An 18,555-nucleotide genomic window follows, 5' to 3' on the forward strand; every position below is an offset into this window, starting at 1 on the left:
GAGGGCCTTCCTCCTACTGGAGAGAGGCCTCGGGCCACTGCCAGGGCTGACCTGCTCTGGAGGTGCCTGTGGCCTCTTTGCTGGTGTTTGTCCTGCACTGACTCACGCTGAGCTCATTGTGGCTGGGTCAGCCCTGCCTCTCGGTGGGCCAGCAGTGGTTGAATGGGGCCTCTGCACCGGCCCCATGTGGTTGGAACAATCTGCTCAGTCTCTCCAAGTTGAGGGTCATCTGCCAGCGCCCTGGGGCTGTGGGGGAGGGACCAGGCTGCAGGCAGATGCCTGGCCCAGAACCTGGCCCAGAAGGTGCCTTCGGTGCGGCTCCTGTCCCCCTCCCGGCCACTTCGTTACGGGAACAGCTCCCAGTAGAACCCGCGGGTCCCTCCTGAGCCCTTGTGGGAGAGCAGCCCCGTGTGGCTCTGCCCCTCCCGGAAGCGTCGGCTGCTCTGCGGGCCACCGGTGCGCCTGTGTCCTCGAGGCTGGCCCAGGCTTTGGCGCTCGGCCCAGGTGTTGGTTGAGATGAATGCTGGGAGAATCCAGGGCGCTGCTGACTAGGGGAGCGGAGTAGCTTCTGTCTAGTTGGCAGTTAACCTTGGCCAGTTCCCTCCGTATGAATCCCAGCTTCCCCATGTGTCCTGAGTGACCTTGACCTCTGCAGGGGCTGGTGCCAGGACTCAGGGAGCTGCTACTCGTGCAGCCAAAGCAACCTCTGTCATCTGCTAAGATTCCTTTTTAAAAGAAAAATAAGGAGAAACATTTAGCGTGCACATTTTATGTGCATTAAGTGAGTTGATGAGCGTTAGAGATTTAAACAGGTTTCCAGATGCCAATGGGAAATAAGTGTGTGTTCGTATCTTGTTTATAAAATAAAACAGCAATCTGTGTGGAGATCCACGTGTGTCCCTGGCATGCGCACACTTCTCCCGCACGCCCCCAACCCTGATCCGGAATGGCTCCTGCCCTGGAGTCTCTGCCACCCCTGGGAGCGGCCTGTGCCCGCCCCGTTGGAGGAACCGTCTTAATTACCGCTCTCTCTTGAAGGCTCAGTCGGACGCCAGCTCGTTTTGCTGGGGGCTGGGAGGGCGTGCGGTGCTGTCCAGCAGAGGTCCGGCTCTTTGGGGTGGTGAGAGGTGGGGTGCGTACTCCAGGTGGACGCAGCCGTGTGAGCCGACAGCCCGTGTGAGCGCTCCAGGGCTGCTGGGATGCCGTGCGGGCTGAGGGCGGGGGGGCCAGGCTGGGCCCAGGAGACCCTCCCAGCAGCAGCTGCACCCTTGGATTAGCGGGAGCCTTTGGCGGGTGGAAAGCAGGGAATGATGTGATCAGATTTTTTCTTAAGAAAAATTATGTTCCTGAAACGAAGAAGTTGGTAGAGACAACGGCTTAAAATATTAGGAAGATAACACACATAAACAGGGAAAAGTGCTCAGGTTAAACCCAAGTCAGCAACTGCACAGAACAGCTGTGTCCCCGCCAGAGGCTCCAATGAGGTGCAGGGTTCAGGGGGCTCCCTGTCTCCCCCACCCACCCTGGGCTGGCCTCGTGCTCCGCAGCAGAAACGCTTCCTCGAGATGGAGGTTCCTGCGGGTGGAGATGTTCACTTTCAGAATATTGTTGCTTGACTTCTTCGCTTTTACTCACAGTAAATTGCTGAAGGCATTTCAGTCACACAGTGAAAATCATTAGCAGAATGCTTGTTACTTAGCTTCAGACTGTGGGGCATAATCATGCTTTCTGACGGTGCAAAGCAGATACGTTTGAAGGGAGATTTATTCACATTTTCCAGTATATCATTATCACATTCTTGTGTGATAGTTTCCTGGTAATTCAGCTTGATTTAGTAAAATATATCAGCTCCACTTTTCTTTATAAGTTGTGGGGATTTAAATCTGTTTAGCAGAGGAGGCAGTGCAGGCTGCTCAGACACTGCCGTTTCATGTGCTCGTGGCTGAGAAGCTGGTAGTTTCACTGCCCAGCGGAGAGGGGCAGGCAGAAGTGCCCCGTCCCCGCCAGCGTGGCAGGGCTCTGCCACCGCGGCCGCCCTGGGGGGTGAGCGCGAATCTGCAGGACGCAGCGGGCGTGGGCTGTTCCAGAAGCTCTGGGTGACGTCCTGCGGGCCCCGCCGTCTCCTCCCTCCTTCATGGGGCCCCGCGAGGTGTCCGGGCCCCGGGGCGGCAAGGCCTTTCCCACATGGCCCTCTGCGTTTAGTCTGTGATTTGAACCCAGTGGGTCTGTGTTTCCACCGTCTCCTTGGGGTAGGCTCTGGTCCTCCCACACGCATGCCTGGGGTGTGGGTGATGCCACACCACGTGCTCCCCACCTGACGGCCCAGGCGAGGGCACAGCCCCCTGTGTGCGGGGCTGGTTGTGGGTCCCCCAGGGAGCGCCTCGGGGCGGGCACTCTAATCCCATAACCACCACCCTGGCAGCTGCTGTATTTGCGTCAGCAGAGAGGGAACTGGCATTTGGAGGATTTCGGTAACTTCTTGAAAGTGCTAGAAAATGCGAGTGCCCAGGGAAATGCGGTCGGCCTGGCACTGCTTCCCCTCTGGCTGAAAGTTCTCATTCGGGTCCCAAAGCCCTACACTTCTCTACACCTTGTCTAGAATTTACTTTGTCTAAAGCTATTTTAAATTCTATTATAACTTTGTTTCTTGATATGCTTATTGCCCTTGCTTTTTAGAATGCCATCTTACAATTTTTTGATCTCTTGTTTCATGAGTTTTTGTTTTCTTTCTCTGAAAGCATGTGGCAGGCTGCTGACTAAAATCACTTACGTTTCTTTTTGTACATATTTCTGAACCTATGTTCTTCTTCTACCTCTTGCTGTGTTTTTGTGTTTTCTTTATGTGGCAGAATTTTTTTCATGGCTTCAGTGTTTTTCCGTTTGCTCCTCCCTGAAGGAGAAGTCAGTCAGGCCTGTCTCACCTGTGCCCCAAGGTGTGTGGCCATATCCTGCAAGCCCCTCATCGCTCACCTGCATCCTCTCTTGGGTGCTTGGACTTTGAGCTGGGTGACAGTTCCCTTGGGCTGGGCCTCACATCACTTTGGGAACCAGCAGCCCGGAGGGTGTTGAGAGGAGGCTCTGTGGCCTCTGGTTCCTGCGTGGCACCCCGTTTGGCTGGGACACGTATCTCCCCGCCCCCAGCCTCCACACACACTGCCCTTCTAGAAGGGCTTCAGAGGGTCCTCAAAACTCCCAGCCACCCGTGCTGTCATCTTAGAGCTGGCAGAAAGGCCTCCCCGTGTGTGCGTGTGTTTGTTGGCCTGATTTCTTTGCTTGATTCATTAGAAATTGGGGCGGTGGGGAGTAAAAGGTGCCCTCGCTGCCCTCCCATGCCACTCAGAGGGCTCATTCTCTGCTCCTGTGCAGTCCGGGGTCTGTGTTGCTGCCCTCATGACACTGCTGCTCTTGTCGCCTTGAACCAGGCTTCGGATTTTGTAACATTAATCTTTTCCCATGTCCGTGTCCAACAGATGATACATTTTGAGGCCAGGACGCCGGGCTAAGTAATAATTCCACAAAGGGTCCCCTAGGTGACGTGGTCAGTGAACTCACTGCAATTTTATTCGGAGCACGTGGTGAGTATTTAGTGGAGGTGCAGAGATTCGGGTTGACTGTAAACTCAATTAGCCGTGTAGTGTGGCTGGTGGCTAAAGAGGAGACGTCAGTCTTGAGCGCTTTCTGAGCAGCGCGTTGTCCCTAACAGGGGAGGGGGCAATGTCCCTAAGAGTGTGGCTGTGATAACAGCCACTGTTGGTGCAGATCCACCCGCTGTGCCAGGCAGAGCAGAGCGGTGAGACCCGGGAGCGGCCAGCACAGCGGGTCCCGTGAAGCGTTAGTGTCCCGGGTCCAGGCCCTGAGCCTGTGGCTCTGACCCTGGAGGGTGTGGGTGTGTGGGGAGGGGTGGCGGGGCTGAGAGCAGGGAGACAGCAGGGCTGCCCCACGCCGGGCCTCTGGGGCTGAATGCAGTGTAACTGGAGCCCGTGGCGGAAACCGAGGGAGCCAGGCTTAGGGTTAGGGTGAGGCTGAGGAAAGGGCGAGGCTGAGGCTCGGGGTGAGGAAACACTGTAAGCATTGCAGAGGCAGATGGTGAAAGGCGTGGGCGGCGAGCCCTCTGTGGGCCGAGGCGCTGAGGGGCCGTGCGGATGGCCCACCGTCAGAGATGACACAGGGACGTGTGCAAGCGTGGGGTGAACCCAGAGGACTCCTAGGATCGCCATTCAGTTCTTCGGTCATGTCATCACGCGGACTATTTTAGATGGCAAATTCAGCTATATTCGTTTCCTCTGGTAAAATGTCTCTGAGTTTATTTGTTATATTTGAGGGAAATAGGACAGTTCAGTTCAGTACTGTCAGTCCTGTTTAGTACAGGAGAGAGTTCAGTATGTTTCATGTTCCAGGTGGGTGTTCTCACTAAGCAATAGAAACTGGGGTGAATTGCCCCAGAATCCCCTTCCCTTCCCTTTCACTTGGCTTCATAACTGGCTTGAACTCTTTAGGTTAAGAAATAGGTTTTCGGGGGCTTCCCTGGTGGCGCAGTGGTTGAGAATCTGCCTGCCAATGCAGGGGACACGGGTTCGAGCCCTGGTCTGGGAAGATCCCACATGCCACGGAGCAACTGGGCCCGTGAGCCACAACTACTGAGCCTGCGCGTCTGGAGCCTGTGCTCCGCAACAAGAGAGGCCGCGACAGTGAGAGGCCCGCGCACCGCGATGAAGAGTGGCCCCCGCTCGCCGCAACTAGAGAAAGCCCTCGCACAGAAACGAAGACCCAACACAGCCAAAAATAAATACATAAATAAATAAATTTAAAAAAAAAAGAAATAGGTTTTCGGGCTTCCCTGGTGGCGCAGTGGTTGAGAATCTGCCTGCCAATGCAGGGGATACGGGTTCGAGCCCTGGTCTGGGAAGATCCCACATGCCACGGAGCAACTGGGCCCGTGAGCCACAACTACTGAGCCTGCGCGTCTGGAGCCTGTGCCCCGCAGCGGGAGGGGCCACGATGGTGAGAGGCCCGCGCACCGCAATGAAGAGTGGCCCCCGCACCACGATGAAGCGTGGCCCCCGCTTGCCGCAACTGGAGAAAGCCCTCGCACGAAACGAAGACCCAACACAGCTATAAATAAATAAATAAATAAATAAAGTAGCTATTAGTTTAAAAAAAAGAAATAGGTTTTCCTTTTAAGATTTGCATTAGTCTCCAAATATTGGCTAAATCAAGACAGGTGCAAACCCTAGATGTTGGAACAACCAAGCCTTCCTCCAGGCCAAATTGACCCGGTTTTCATACTTTCTCTGGAAGTCCAACTTTTATGGAAGAGGTCATATTTTCCCTCACATCCCCTTGGGATACACAGTTTTCCCAGTGCATTTTTGCTCCGTCCACCCATCACCCACCCCCTGGAAACCCTGATGAACGACCTTCCTCGTCTCGGTTTTCGCAGGAGTTGCTACTTGAGACAGAGAGAGGCGGCAGTGGCCGTGGTCATCCGCTGTCATCACCACCATAGAGGCGCGTTTAAACATGCCTCCTCGCCCTCTAAACTTCTTGTCCAGGACCAGTGGTGCCGGGACTCAAGCACGGGGGGCACGCAGTGTTTGAAGGAGGGTTTAATTAGGAGGAGGTTCATGTTTGAAGTGTACACAGAATATCTACTACGATAGAACCAATCTGAGCCATAAAATACATTTAAATGATTTCACATCACACCAGGTATGTTCTCTGACCATGACGGAATCAAGCTAGAAGTCAGTTATAGAAAGCTATCTGAAAATTCCTCAAATGGTTGCAAATTTAACAACACACTTCTAAATAACTCATGGGTCAAGAAGAAACCAAAAAAGAAATGAAAACTGCATATTTTGAAATGAATGAAAAAGAAAACACCACATATCACAATATTTGAGCTGTAGCTAAAGCAGCACTCAAAGGAAACTTCAGAGTACGAAACACATTATTAGTAAAGAAGAAATGTCTCAAATTAGTGTCTTTAGCTTCCACCTTGAGGAACCAGGAACACATCACATTAAAGTAAGCACAGTAAGGGAAATAGTAGGAATCAAAACAGAAATTAATGAAACTGGAAACAACAATGGAGAAAATCAGTGAAAGCAAATGGTTATTCTTTGAGAAAATCAATAACATTGATGAACCTCTAGCCAGACATAAGAAAAAATGGATATACTATGATCGGCCCTATACCAACACATTAAATTACTTAGATGAAATGTATATATTTTTTGAGAGAAAGTACCAAAGCTAACTCAAGTACAGGTTGATTATCCTAATTCTATATATATTTAAAAAGTGAATTTTTGTTGTAAACCACCTCCTCTGGTCCAGAAAAAACCTCCAGGACCAAATGGCTTTACTACTGAATTTTATTAAATATTTAAAGAAGAAATAATGCCAATTCTATATAAACTCTTCCAGAAAATTGAGAAGGAGGGAGTACTTCCTAAATCATACTGAGTCCAGTATTACCCTAATAACAAAACCAGGCAAAGACATCAGAAGAAAAGAAAACTGTGGACAGATATTCCTCATGAACATATATGAAAACTTTAAAAAATTTTAGCAAATCAAATACAAAATATAGAAAAACTAGTTGAGGTTTATCTGAGGAATTCAAAGTATCTTTTACATTCTAAAATTAATCAATATAACTCACCATATTAACAGACTAAAAACAAAAAAACAGTATCATTTCAGTGTATGCAGTAAAAGTATTTGATAAAATGTAACACCCATTCCAGATAAAACCTTTCAGGAAACTAGTAATAGAAGGCGGCTTCCAATGAATGGCATCTATGACAGATCCACAGCTAACACCATAGTAATGGTGAAAGACTGAATATTTCCCCCTGCAATCGAGAATAAATCAAGGAAACATGTTCTCACCTCTTCTATTAAATATTTTTCAGGGGATCCTAGCAAGTTCAATAGGAAATAAAAGGCACTGAAATTAGAAGGGAAGAAGTAAAACTATCTTTATTCTTGGTCCACGTGTTTGTCTATGTAGAATATCCTATAGCATCAAAAAGAGGCTTCAAGAATAATTGGGTTTAGCAGGGTTACAGGATACAAGATACACAAATCAATTGTATTTCTCTATAATATCAACAAATAATTAGAAATTGATAAAACATTATACCTAATAGCAAAACATTGCTGAATGGAATTATTGAAGACAAATCAATGGAGAGCTACACCATTGCTCAAAGACTCAGTATCGTTAAGATGTTAATTCTCCTCAAATTGGTCTATGGATTCAGTGGACTCCCAACTAGAATTCAAGTAGGGTTTTTTTGGTAGAAATTTGACAACTAACACTACTTGGTTTCATGATTTATTATAAAGTACAATAATCAAGACAGTGTGATGTTGGTGTTAAGACAGACAAATCGATCAGTGGGTCAGAATAGACATTCGAGAAATAGACTTACACATAGATGGTCAGTTAGTTTTCAACAACAGTGCCAAGGCAATTTAGTGGGAAAAGGGCTAGTTTTGTCAAAAAATGGTGCTGGAATAATTATACATTCAGACGCAAAAAAAAAAAAGAAAAAAAAGACCTTTGATCCATATCTCCCATCATGTATAAAAATTAACTTAAAGTAGATCAGAAATCTAAAATTTTATACATCAAGAACAAAACATGATGTATTTTTTTGTGACCTTGCACTAGGCAAAGTTTTCTTAGTTATGACATTAAAAGCATTATCCATAAAAGAAACAAGGTTATAAACTGGACTTCATTAAATTAAAAAAATTTAAAATTTTCTGCTCTCCAGAAGACAGTGTTAAGAAAATGGAAAGACAAGCCACAGACTGAGAGAAAGCACTTGCAAATCTAATTTGTCTGGAACGTATAAGGGACTCAATTCAGTACTAAGGAAACAAACAGCATAATTAAAAATGACCAAAAGATTTGAACATCCACTTCACCAAAGAAAATACGTAGATGGCACATTAGTACCTGAATAGAAGTTCAACAGCATTGGTCATTAGCTAAATGCAAATTAAATCCACAGTGAGACACTACTTGGTGTGGCCCATCTACTGAGCACTGGCAGAGATGGAGACCATCTCATACTGCCCGTGAGAATGCAAAGCGGTACATGTGCTTTGGAAGACATTTTGGCAATTAAGCCAAGAAGCTAATCCAATGTACACCCACCAGGCATTCCACTATTAGGTGTTACCCAAGGGTAATGAAAGCATATATCCATACAAAGCTTTGAACAAGAATGTTTGCAGAAATTTGTTTTTAATAGCTGAAATACTGGAAACATCTCAAATGTCCATCCATAAATGAATGAATACACAAATTATGGTATATGGTTGCACAATGACATTGAGGAATCTCAAAAGAATTATGCTGAGTAAAAGTAGTCGGGCCAAAAGTATGTGCCCAGTGTGCTTCTATTTATTGACTTTTAGAGAAAGCAAATTCTGTAGTGCTAGAAAGCACGTCGGTGGTTCCTTGGGGCAAGGTGTTTGTTGCAAAGGGGAGAGGGAGGGATTGCAGACGGCCACAGACAGCTCTGGAGTGTGCCTGTCCGTTATCCTGGCTGTGGCGATGATTCCGTGGGTGTGTACACATGATAAAACATTTCAGCGTGTACACAGCACATGTACATTTTATTATATGTCAATTACATCTCAAAGCTGATTGACTGACTGATTTTTTGCAAGAAAGAAAGGGGGACCCCTTTTCGGAGCAAGATAACGTCCAGAGCTTAAGTTATTTTCAATCACAATGTCCAGTATTTAGTGAAAAATTAAAAACAGGATCAAAAACGAGAGCTAAAACGGATGAGAACTAAAACCACAGATGACGTATAGAATTGCACTACCAGACAAGAACTTTAAAGTCATGAAGATTATTGTCTTAAAAAATAGAATAGTTATAAAAATATATGAAAAATAGAGAATTTCAAGTGAAATCATAATCTATGAAAAGAATCCTATGAATTTAAAAAATATAGGATCTGAAATGAATAATTCACTGGACTCTGTAACAGAAGACTGGACACAGGCTTCGTGAATTGGGCGGCACTTCAGTGAAGTATGTCTGTGTTGAAGCACAAGAGAAAAGAGAACAGAATAATACAAACAGAATGTGAGAGACTGTGGGGCAGAGTCAAAAGGTCTAATGTCATGTAATGAGTGGCCCAGGAAGGGGTTGGGGGAGATTTCAGAAAAATATTTGAAGATATAAAGGCCATGGATTTTTCAAAAGCATTGAAGATATTCATGCTAGAATCATGAAACAGCTGACCCTGAAATGAATAAATAAAGAAGCAAGCAAACAAATAAGCAAAACTAACTTCTCACATCTAGGCATCATTGCTTGACCCTTGAAAACTACAGCAAAGAAAATCTTCAGAGCAACCAGAATTAAAGATGGCCCATCATTCTCAGAGTCTGCAATCTGGCACGTGTCTGGTGGCCTGTGCGTGCACACGCCACTGTGGGGTATGCATCCTGAACGGAATTGCCACGTCCTTGCTTATACACGTCTTCTGCTCTGCTGGCTGATGCCCCGAAGTCTGTACTCACAGCAGCAAAATACAGACCTACCGCTTGGTATGACGGTTCAGGCAATCACCTTTTCCCATTGCTCTTCAAAACTACACCAGATTTTAGAGAGCAGCATCTTTTTTCCCCCTCCATACAATGACTTTTTTACCCAAAAACAAATGAAGTAAACAAACTATATGGAGTGGTATTGTAGCACTGTGGCTTCGAAAGAGGGGCATTCACCAATTCCTTGATATGACCTTTTCCACCAGAAGACATGGAACGAGTGTCCTTGTGCACCGTATCTGGATGAGCAGCCAGCAGCCTGCGTGTGTCTGTCCATGAGAGATGCACAGACAGCACCTCTCGCCACACGTTGTTCTGCTGTCTGCTTCCGTGCATCTGGAGGTGTCCTCCTGCCGGGACAACACTTTGCTGTGCTGGAACTCTGTTTGTAAAAGCCCTCGGAGTGCAAAACAACCATGCACCTCAAAAAGGTTTATAAATTGGTGAAGAAAATAGTGCAGAAATGAGGATGTGCCTTCCAGAGTGACCCCTGGACGGCTCTCCTCCAGCCGGGAGCCCTGGCAAGCCCCGCCCTCCTCCGGCTCAGACCATCAGCCTTGCTTATATCATGTTTGTGCAAGTGCAAACTCCGCTTGTTTACTTCTGAACTATTTATTACTGTTATAAGTGTGTTTTCACTGTTCATTTGAAGTATTTTTCTACATGTAAAAGTGGTTTGGTTATCTTTGGTTGGGATTGAATGCATCATAACTTTTCTATTATAATTAGTGGATACATTTTTTCTCCTTTTTAGTAGAAGGAGTTTCAGAACAAAATAAAGCCTAAGTGACTGGAAGGTGTTTAAAAGTTCCCATTGCTCCTCACCCTTGCCAGCACTGGGCAGGGTATTTGTCAGACTGCTATATTTTAGGCAGTGTAGTGGGTGTGTATTTATATCTATTTTTGGTTTTAATTTGCATATCTTTGATTACTGTGAGACTGAGTACCTTTTCATGTGCTTATTGGCCATTTGGACCTCTTGTTTTATGAAGTGCTTTTCTCAGTTTTTACCCATCTTGCTATTTATGTCTACAGCGTTTATAAGGGAGAGCGATCAGGCTGGCCCCAGGTGTTTCCACGGCAGGTTGCATGCTAGATACCTTGTAGCAAGGTATACAAAATCTTTAGGAAAGAAAGAATTTTCTCAATAATACATTTTCAAACATGTGAGGACCTAGGGAAAAGTGATGCTTATGCACCCTCGCTGAAAGGGCTCCTTGAAGATGGCGCTGGACTCTGGACAGCGCAATGGACTCAGGGGTGAAGGGGCACAGGAAGGATGGGGGGGACCCACAAGCACGGTGCACAGGGATACGTCGAGGACGGGATTCTCGAATGGCAGACCTTCACGAGGCGGCAGCAGCAGTATTCACAGTAGTGACAAGGAGGGAGCTGGGGGTGGGGCTCGCAGAGGGGACAGAGAGGCGCCAGCCGCACGCTTCACGCTCTTCAGGCCAACTGATCGATGCGTAGGGATTTAAGAACATCATCCAGAGTTATCAGCAAAAGAACCAAAACTAGCTAGATGAGGACTCACACCGGGTAGTGGGGGAGGGTGTAAATGTGGTCACTCCTGAGTCATCCTTGGTGAGTCATCACTAATCCTCTTAATGGACAGAGGCCCTGAGCAGGGCTTTCCCCGCCACACCCAAAGTACAGATACTCAGTAAACAAATTAAAAAAGAGCTCAGCCTCACTCAAGATGGTTACATTTTTGAAGTGTCAAACAATTAAACTGATGTGGTAATATTTTTCATCTTGCAGTTTGTCAAAGATCAAAGTGTTTGAGGGTGAATCCAGTGGCTGGAGAAAGAGCACTCAGGAATCTGATGGGGATATAATTTGCAGAGACCTGTATGGAGACGATTTTGGTTAACTTCTCTGAAATCAAAAGTGTACAGTATTTCTAGTCTCATGCCAAGGTGCCTCTGAATGTGTTGATTCAAAAAAAAAAATCTAAGATGTACTGATGGTAAAGAATAACATGCCAGGTGCAGAACAAGACATGCATTTTCCTTCCATGTGCACAGAATGTGTCTGGATGGACCCACCAGGGGATGTTAACGGTGACTGTGAGCTCAGAAATACTACTAGAGAGTCTTATTTTTCATTGTTTAAATTTTTTCGCTTTACATTCAAATATCTATAGTTTTGAACAGTTATGAAAACCACCCAAGACCAAGAAGAGTTTTAATAGTTATTATGAATAAAAAGAATCTATATGCATTGCCAAGTTCATGTCAAACTCATGGTACGATAATATTATTTAATAATCGAAACGTGAAACATGAAGTAACTCACCCATCGCTCTGGAGAACGCAGGGGGGCGGAGAATGCTCTGGCACCATTACTGCTCCTACATAGAAGGGACACAGAGTACGGTCACTTCAAGTGCTGTAGAGAGCAGTTAGCCCTACATGTGCCGTGCCCTCGGGAGGAATAACCCCCCCCTCCCCACGAGTGCACGTGCCCCCAAGCAGCCAGCAGTCTGGGAGGGATTCCTCCAGGTCACTGGGGATCGCCAGCCCCGCAACCCTGCCGGGTGCTTTCCTTCTCTGAGCCTGATTCCTCCTCTATGAAGCGGTGACGATGACACCTGCTTCCTAATCCCGCGAAGAGTGCGTGTAAGTGAATAAACGTGAAAGTGCTTAGAAGTAACAAAGTGCTGAAGAAGTGTTAGTGTCTCTTCCTTTTAAAGATTTTGCACGTTTTCATCAGCCAGCCTGTATTTCTGGAACACAATTTGTTAGGTGTGATTAGGACTATGGCTAGATCTTGAGGTTCATCTGAGATTTGGGGAGAGTTTCACTGCGGCTTAAGCCCACTGAGGAGCCTCCCGGGTGTGGGTACCAGGCGTCCGGGGCAGGCCCTCCTCAGCTGCTCTGCTCCATTAAAGGAGCAGTGGTGCTTGGCTGGGGCCCACGGCACCCTGGGCATCTCTGACTCTTTAAATGTGGCACCAGATTTTTTAAAACGTATTTCTGTTATAACAATTGAGAATGGATGCAAAACAAATTTCAAGTATAAAGGTGTTCTGTGAGCCTCCAGACGTGAGAATGAGCAGGAACCGGGGCTGAGCGGGATCTCGGGCCGCGCCGAGTTCATTGGGTAACATGACGCTTTTCCCTTGCTTTTTGGTAGATGGACAGTGTCCTCACCCGCGGGGGAAGCAGGTGGGCTGGCAGGACAGGCGTCCACGGGCCGGGAGGAGGAGACGCTCCCAGGTACTCTCGTCTACCCTGCTGGTGACCTGCCTGCCCGGCCCCTCCTGCTCCAGCAGTGACCCGTGCCCCTCCTGGCTGCTCTGCCACTTGTGCCCTGCCTGCGCCCCACCCCAGTGCCTGTTGGTTGCCCCACCTCAGCCTGGATCCTGACCCTCCCCTCTCCCACCCGGCGCGGGGCCTGGTCCTCACTTCTGGTTGCCCCTTTGCTTGACCACTTCTTTGGAGATTCTTAACCCCGAGTTGCACCCTGACTCCCATTAACCTCGCTCGGCCACGGAGCACGTGGAGAGGCCCCTGACGGGGTCGGGCTCCCCCTGCTGGTGTTCGTACCCTCTCAGACCTGCTTCTTGTGTGTTCGTTTCCCTTAACAGGGTGGTTTATAGTGCACTGAGAAGGAGCGTTGGATTCTTGCAGTGATGTGGTCGGGAGTGTGTGGTGCTGTCCCTCCTCATCCACGCAGAATGCTCACCCTGCCACTGGCCCCACGCGGGTCTCAAAGGTTACAAACAGAGTGAAGGTGAAGACATGCTTCAGAAGCAGAGCTGATCTGAGGAATAATTTTAAATGAGGCTGGAAGGTAGGGGTGCCATCCCAGAGGCAACAGCCTCACTGGGCAGACAGATCAAACCCGCGCTCTGCGCCAGGTCGGGTTCTGGGCAGGGTCGGATCCAACAGCGAACACACTGACGGGCTCCGTCCCCAGAGACGGCGTCAAAGGCAGACCGCATGCCTAAGAAGTGCGAAGGTGATGAGCTCCGTGGATAAAGGAAAGGGGAGAGCAGGAGGAGCGAGTGCGTGTGCATGTGTGCGTGTGCGTGTGTGCGTGCGTGCGTGTGCACGCAATTGGGATCGGCCTCACTGAGAAGGTGACATTTAAGTGAGGGTGAGGGAGTGAGTCACAGATGGAGAAGAGCATTCCAGGCAGAGGGAATGGCCAGTGCGAGGGTCGTAGGTGAGGAGGCTGGAGAGCAGCGGGGGGCAGCCTGGCCGGAGCCGTGAGCGGGGTGGGGCGGGGTGCTGGGGCCTGGTAGGAGCTTACACTCTGGGTGGAGGGGGGCGCCTGAGCGGAATTCGGTTCTTGAAGAATATGCCTCTGGCTCTGGGCAGAGAATAGACGCTCAGGGGACCCTGGCTGGAAGCAGGGACCAATGAGGAGGCTTTACCTGCGCCCAGGTGAGAGTGGTGTGAGGGGTTGGCGAGGGCTGGCCAGACTTGGGCTGTGTTTTGAAGGTAGAGCCAGTGTGAACCCCTGAGAGAGTGGAAGTGACCTGAGGGGCAGGGACAGCGGCAGGGACTAGGGCTGAGGGGCAGCGAGGACAGAGCGTCTCCAGTGCTCGCGTCGGTTCGGGAGTGATTGGCCTCTGGACGCGTGCAGGTGAGGTGCTGACATTCGTGCACCTGTCAAGCACACAGCTGGACAGATGGCACTGGAGCCTGGGAGAGGGGATGCGCTGGGGGTGTGGGCTCGTGCGGATGCCGTGCAGGAAACGCTGGCGCCACCAAGGGGGCATCTGCGGGAGGAGAGAGGCCTGGCGTGGACCCCAGGAACCAGCAGGGGGGTCCCGGGCAAGTCTTCGGAGCCGGGCAGACTCCGTCCCTGCTGTTGGTGGGGAGGGAGAACTGGGCTTCCAGCAGGTGGCCTGGAGGGGACAAGAGCGAAAGTGGGCGCCCATGGAGGGGCAGAGAGGGGAGGAGCTGGGGCAGCGAGGACGGGGCTTTACCGAGTTGCTGCAGTGGGAAGAGAGGGCGATGCGGGGGAGTGTTGTCGATGAGCAGAAACAGGGGCCCCGTCCCGTGCGGGCGGGAGGTGAACAGAGAGACCACCCAGCCACAAGGGTGGCGTCTGGGAGCGATGGACATGCCGGGCCGGCGGGTCTGTCCCAGGAAGCCGAGGGGGGGAACCGGGAGGTGAGAAGATGGAGAAATCGGGGTGAGATGCATGTCGTCCTCATGAACGGCCAGTGTTCACCCGTTTGTGGCATCCAGGAAAAGAGAACCTCTTGTGGGTCAACTTACGGTTGAACGTCTTACGGTTCATGAGGTTTGTTCAGGGATGCCTGGAACACTGGGGGCCTGGCTGGGCCAGGGAAGGGCAGCGGGATGACGGGAGCCCCGGCCTGCGTGTGGTCTGCAGTGGGAGCCGAAGCGGCTGCCCGGGGAGAGGCGTGGCGTAGGCAGGGCTCACGGGGCCGTGGAGCTCGCCGAGTGCGGACGAAGGGAGCCAAGCGCAGGCAAGGAGCCCACGGATGGTGACTCCACGGCGGGACGGGGAAAGGGACGGGCGGACCTTCCTGGTGGGAGGGGCTGGGACAACAGACATGGCCGGTGGCCACAGTTGACTTTCTCTCCAAATTGGTGGCAGCTGTAAATTAATCTCTATCAAAGTAGAATATGTTAGAAAAATTTAAAAAATACAACCACCTTTTCAAGTTAGAGAACAGTACTTGGTTTCCATGGTAACTGCCAACCATTTAACTAGGGCAAGTGTTACGTGGTGACAGGGTAATTACAGACAACAGGGAAATTGCAGGGTGTGTCTTACATAAATACAGAGTGGCTGCATGGTTAGCTTCTGCTCCTGAAGCAGGGCTGCGGCTGTTTCCGGAGGTCTGCTCCAGCGCCTGTCCTCGGGCCGTCACTGCCGGGGCACGGCCCGCCCTCTGTCCACGCTCTCTGTTACCTGTGAGTCCGCTCTCCTCCCCTCTCTGCGCTGGGGCCTCAGGCAAGTCTTCCCCAGGCCCACCTGACCTGTGCCTCTGCGGGGCCTTCCCGGGGCCAGGCTGGGAAGAGGTGGAGGCCACACACGGGCCCCAGGCTGTGGCCGTTGAGATGAATCTATCAACCAGAACTTAAGACGGGTGTTTCTAGACCTTTTATCAACCGGCTATGAAAGAAACCCTAAATACGGTAAAAAGACAGGAGAATCAAATTTGTGTTCAAATCAGATTTGAACACAAATCATTCTCTTGCAGATTGGAACAGGACGGTTACTTGAGAACATTCATCTGCTGTCACCTATACCAGAGTCCCCCCAAAGACAGAAACTTTAAGACAGCAGCAACAGTAGAATCCATGCTGAAACAGGGGTAACTGAGTCAGAGGCTCAGACTTTTGGTTAATTATTAAGAGATAGAAGCAGATAATGCTTGTGGATGAAAACATCACAGGAGACTCGTGGAGAGCCTATTGCAGGTAAGTATGAGGACTCAGACACTCGGCCTAGAACCAGCAGTATCCATGGCAGGTGAGTCAAGCCCCTCAAAAGCAGAACTGTGGGCATAGCCAAGAGCTGTCATGCATTTGAGGAGAACCAAACAGCAGGAGCAGTACCAAATGCAACAGAAGAACATATTTAAGCGAAGACTTAATGGCATGAAGACAAGAATATTCATAAAAGAAACAGCTCCTTCAAAAGAAACAAACAAAAATTTTGGAAAGAAATGTTATCAAAATGATAACTGTTTAAATTGCAGAACAGACAGAAGAAGGAATTAGTGATTGGACAAATGAACCAAGGATTTATTCCAGAATGCAAACCTAAAGGACCCAGAGCTGTTCCAGAATGCAGGCCTGTAGGACCAGAGCTGTTCCAGAATGCAGGTCTATAGGGCCCAGAGCTGTTCCAGAATGCAGGTGTCAGCCATTGAGAGGTGGAGAGTGTGAGAGAAAAGGGTGAGACCGTGAGGAGTTTGAGAAGCTCTCTTTTTTGTTGATAGGAGTCTGAAAAGCAGAGAGCAGAGAAGGCTGAAGGAGGGTGATGAAACATGTCCTGGAAGAAGCTCTCAGGGCACAGAGCGTGTCGGGGTAAAGTGTTGAAGGGCGGTGGGCTTTGGGGGTTGAGGGGATGGTGAGAAACCACAAGGGCCCGAATACAGTGGGACAGAATTTCGGGATAGGACCAAAGAGAAACCCCCAAAGTGGTTGGCAGGAGGAGCAAAGGTCTGGCTTTCAGTTGGCATCAAAATTCTCTTTGACAAATGTATATTTTAGAATTAATTGGATCAATATCTTCAAAGTACTTGGGGAAAAAGGATTCCAAACCTGGAATTTGAGACACAGCCAGGATTCAAGTCGAAGGGCAAAAGAAGGGTGTTTCAGACAGTCAAGGACTCAGAGGTCTCCAGCCTCACCCCTAAGACTCTGAGAAAATGAAGAAAGATAGCCATCGACAAAAGAGATTAGCGTTTGGTTCCACTGATAATGGTGGGAAAGAATCCAGGGTAGCACATAGCTACTCTAAATAATTGTTGGTGCCTATTGGTATGCAGATTAAAATAATAGTTGAAAAAATCTTGGTAGGTTCCAGCGTTTTTTTTGTCGATGGTTTGTTCAGCAGTTGGTTGTGATTTTGGTGTTTTCATTGAGAAGAGGTGAGCTCACGTCCTCCGACTCCACCACCTTGTTTCTGTCCTACAAACCGAAAACTCTTATGTATATGTATTTATATAGTGACGAGAAGGAGAAGAGTGAAAGTTTCTTAAACATCAGTTCTTTTTCTGGGGGAATATGTAGAGACTATTCAAGCCTACAGTGTGTGAATGTGCATTTAAACACGTTAACAATGTACCAGGAGCCACCAGTCACAGGCACAGATTGTGCAGCTTCAAATATTGTAGAGGAAAAACTCTGGAACAAAGAAAACCTGATTAAGTCACCAAAAAAAAAGGTAGAGACGAAGGAAAAAATTAGAAATCAAAGTAAATGTATAAAGCAAGACATCATGTGGCATTAGTTCAAATATATGTGAAATTTCTCTATTAAAAGGCAAAACTCAGATTGTCTTAAAATTGACATAGAAACAGAAAATGTATTAATGGGAAGGGTACTAAGCAAATGGTAATCACTGGAAAGCAGGCCAAGCAACATTATTTTCAAGAAAAAGATAAAAAGCATTAAATGGGACAAAGATACTTCATTTTGATAAGTTATAATCCTCTAAGAAGATATGACACTCATGAACTTTTATGTATATAATTACATAGCTGTAAAATATATGAAGGAAGAACTTCTAAGAATAGGAAATGGACAAATCCAGTACCATAATGGGAAACTTTAATTGAAAAATCAAGAAGACAAAAAAATTCATATGGTTATGAAGAATTTGAATAGCATTCTTAACAAGTTGTGTTCCAAACACAGGATATACTTTCCTACTTTCCTTTCTCCCTCCCTCCCTTCCTCCCTCCCTTCCTTCCCTACTTTCTTCCTTTCTATTTTGCAAACACACCAGGACCTTTCACAGATATATTTACCATGTATTTTACTTTAAAGGAAATCTAATTTTTCAACAGCGGAAATCATTAAGTACAATAAAAATGGAAATTAACCACAAAATGATAATCAGAAGTAACCCAGACTCCATTACATATCTAGAGATTTGGGAATGCTTTTAAATAAAAGCATAAACTGTATAAAAAGTAATGAAAATGAGATAATACTGCACGTCAAAACATGAAGGATGCTGTCAAAACACTTCTCAGGAGAAAATGTTGGAACACTGGAAACACTTAAAATAAATGAAACAACCCTATGACTCTAAATGTTAGAGAAATAATTACAAAATAATTCAAGACAAAGTAGGAAAAAAATTAATGAAGATAAGGGTAGAGATGAATACAGCAAAATGTGAAAACATGGTGTTAGGTGCAGTAAACACTGGTAAAGGAACGTAAAACACTTAAACTGTTAGCAACTCTGATAAAGGGGGAAAAGGCAAAACTTTGAAACTTGGGTGACCAGGGAG

The 18,555-nt window shown here is 47.8% G+C and overlaps 1 protein-coding gene across 15 annotated transcripts in view; it reads left to right on the top strand.

Moving 5' to 3' along the window:
* The window catches only part of PCBP3 (poly(rC) binding protein 3), a 214,895-nt gene that overhangs the window by 108,666 nt on the left and 87,674 nt on the right, over positions 1–18,555 (top strand). The window contains exon 1 of one of the 15 annotated variants that reach the window (XM_028164110.2): positions 12,730–12,812. The exons of the other annotated variants lie outside the window; for them this stretch is intronic. The gene's annotated coding sequence lies outside the window, so the exon portion shown is untranslated. Of the gene's footprint in view, positions 1–12,729; positions 12,813–18,555 lie in introns of those variants that run through there. 15 annotated transcript variants of the gene reach the window in all.

This window comes from Balaenoptera acutorostrata, chromosome 4 (assembly GCF_949987535.1).
Source record: "Balaenoptera acutorostrata chromosome 4, mBalAcu1.1, whole genome shotgun sequence".
Taxonomy (NCBI): Eukaryota; Metazoa; Chordata; class Mammalia; order Artiodactyla; family Balaenopteridae; genus Balaenoptera; species Balaenoptera acutorostrata.